Raw genomic sequence first — 3,142 nt, forward strand, 5'->3', positions numbered from 1 at the left:
TTAAGCTTCAGTGAACACAGAGCTGTTCCTCTTTTATGAACCTCGTGTTTTTCATTAAAATTGATACTGACCGCCTGCTCTGTCTCATTCTGTTAATTGCTTTTAAATTCTGACTTTATAGGTAGGTATCAGCTACAAGCAGAGTTGCTGTGGGCCTTGATCAGAATAAATGGAAAACAATGCAACTTTATTAATCCCTGAGGGGTGATTCAGCTTTAACCATTAATAATGAGTCATCAAATAGAGACACTGAAGCTGTTGTTCTCAACTGGGGGTGTGACCCAATAAACAGGTCAGCAATACAATACATTTTTAAAATGGAAGGGTAAAATTGTTCCATACATTTAGCTGTTAATGTCAAATTTGCATTCTATCAAAATAAACAGTATTTTGGTGTAAATCCACCTGTCTTTTGATAATATGCCCAGTATACTGATACAATATTTGTGGCAGTTCTTATGTGTGTTAAGCTGTTTTGCTTGTTTGAGGTCAGTTTTGTTTTTTGTTTTTTTATTATTATTAATATATTTTTTACAAGATATTTATAATGTTACAAAAGATTTCTATTTCAGATAAATACTGTTCTTCTGACCTTTCTATCCAATAATCAGATAACCCTGAAAGAATGTATCCTGGTTTCCACAAAAATATTAAAGGGGTCATATGACATTGCTAAAAAAGAAAATTATGTTGTGTATGGTGTAATGAACTGTGTTTATGTGGTTTAAGGTTCAAAAAACACATTATTTTCCACATAATGTGCATTATTGTTTCTCCTCTATGCCCCGCCTTTATGAAACGTGTCGATTTTTATAAAGCTCTTCGGTCTGAAAAGTGAGGTGTGCTCTGATTGGCTAGCTATCCAGTGCATTGTGATTGGCCGAATACCTCAAGCGTGTGACAGAAATGTTACGCCCCTCACCATACTGTGATGCCGTCTCCCGGTGCGATGAAACAAAACCAATAAAACCCATTACAAAAGAGGCAGTTGTACCATCCAGCGGGGACATAATTACTGATTATAATGACTTGTACTGTCTTTTAACGTGATGCGTTGCATCGTGCTGTGTAAACATAAAACCATGTCTGCATTTGTGATCAGAGAAGCGACAAACAACAAGCACTACTCTACACTGCTCAAAACTCGCGTTTGAATCATCAGTGGCAAATCCTAAATATGAAAACGTACTTACAGGCTGTGAGTCAGCATTATTTGTCAGAACACCGGCATTGTGGTCTACTCTCCCAGAAAACAGTCCTCCTCCTACGTAAAATGGGCTGCATACATCTGAATATGTGTTGGACTGTTCTGGAACAGTGTTGTAAATACAACTTAACCACTGATTTCTAGTTGTGTCCTCTTTTGGAAGACCAAACAAAGTAGTTTCACTTTCACAACGAAACACACAGCGTCTCCACGATATGACAGTGATGGCAACAATACTACAGCAGAATAAAAGTTACGCCTTCTTTCTTTGCGTGAACGTTTGGGCGGCGTTATGCAAATCGTCCCACACAGTGACGTAGACATGTTGGGGCGTGTTTAAACAAGGCGTTTTAGGAGGGTGTGGATGAGTCTTAACTTTTATAAAGAATATCTCTTTGGGTTCGACACTTTAGTCTTTGCAACTTTAGGGATCTTATCTATTCTCGAACAGCTTGTAACACTCCAAAGAGAAAGGAAAACTTGAAATTGCATCATATGACCCCTTTAAGAAGCTGAAACTGTTTTCAACCATGAAAATAATAAGAAATGTTTTTTGAGCACCAAATCAGCACTGTGACACTGAAGCAGTCATATTTTGGCATCATTGAGATAGTACTATAGATAATCTAAAGACTTTTTAATAATATTTTAAATTATTATTATTATATTTATTTATTTATTGTGGGGGCCAGAGCACTAAGCACCTGTTCACTGGAATTGTTCCATTTATTATTATATTTTGTATTTTATATTTTTCAGTTTTAGTTTCAGTTATATAATAACCCCACGATGAAGACTGGAGTAATGGCTGGTGAACATTCAGTTTTGCCGTCACATTACATTTTAACATATATTAAAAATATGATATACTATTTACAATATTACAGTTCTACTGTATTTCTGATCAGAGAAATGCAGCCTTGTTGAGAATAAGATACTTCTTTAAAAAACTTTAAAAAAGATACTGCGTACATATTGTATTATATTTTATTATATCATTAGATACCAAATGGCATAAAATCCCTATTTATCATTTCATTCATATGTGTTTGTTTGTTTATTCATTGAATTATGTATATATTCTAGTGCTGTCAAACGATTAATCGCAATTAATCGCATCCAAAATAAAAGTGTTTGTTTACATAATATATGTGTGTACTGTGTATATTTATTACGTATATTTAAATACAAACACATGCATGTATATATTTAAGAAAAATGTGTTATGTTTATATATTAAACATATTTATATATAATATAAAATAGAAGAATATAAATATTAATTTTCAAAATATGTACTGTATGCGTGTATACATATATACATAAGTATACACAGTAAACATACATATATTATGTCAACAAAAACTTTTATTTTGGATGCGATTAATCGCTATTAATCTTTTGACAGCACTAATTCACAATTTATGAAGTTCAGTTAAGATGATATGGTAGAGAATTCTCTATAGTGATTCCAGGGGAAGAAAAAATAATAATTCAGCAGTCCCTTATAAACCTCTGTGTTTCAACTCAACAATGAAGACACGTTTCATATCAATTTATTCAACTGTTGATAAAATTAGTCTTAAGTCTTCCAATCAGCCCTCAAACCAACCTGCACGTGATCATCACCGTTAGTTTCCTCTGTGTGTGTGTGTGTGTGTGTGTGTGTGTGTGTGTGTGTGTGTGTGTGTGTGTGTGTGTGTGTGTGTGTGTGTGTGTGTGGCTCTGTCTCAAGTAGCCTACAAGCCGCTAAACTAGACAGCATGTTTGAGCTCAACAGACGCGTCTATGATCCCTAAAGTGCTCTCTCAGTAGTGAGCTCACTAGGATACAGCACACAGCCTGCGGGTTTTCTGCGGGGCTTGCCACACGCCCAACAGTCTCTCGTGAGATGAGATGCGGGATAAAGATGGCTTGAGGCGCAGACACAGACAG

The 3,142-nt window shown here is 35.2% G+C and overlaps 1 protein-coding gene across 1 annotated transcript in view; it reads left to right on the forward strand.

Moving 5' to 3' along the window:
• The first annotated feature begins 3,032 nt into the window (after nucleotides 1-3,032).
• The window catches only part of stxbp6l (syntaxin binding protein 6 (amisyn), like), a 7,410-nt gene continuing 7,300 nt past the window's right edge, over nucleotides 3,033-3,142 (forward strand). Inside the window, exon 1 of the mRNA XM_019066415.2 lies at nucleotides 3,033-3,142. This exon is cut by the window's right edge and continues 59 nt beyond it. The gene's annotated coding sequence lies outside the window, so the exon portion shown is untranslated.

Source organism: Cyprinus carpio, chromosome B20 (genome assembly GCF_018340385.1).
Source record: "Cyprinus carpio isolate SPL01 chromosome B20, ASM1834038v1, whole genome shotgun sequence".
Taxonomy (NCBI): Eukaryota; Metazoa; Chordata; class Actinopteri; order Cypriniformes; family Cyprinidae; genus Cyprinus; species Cyprinus carpio.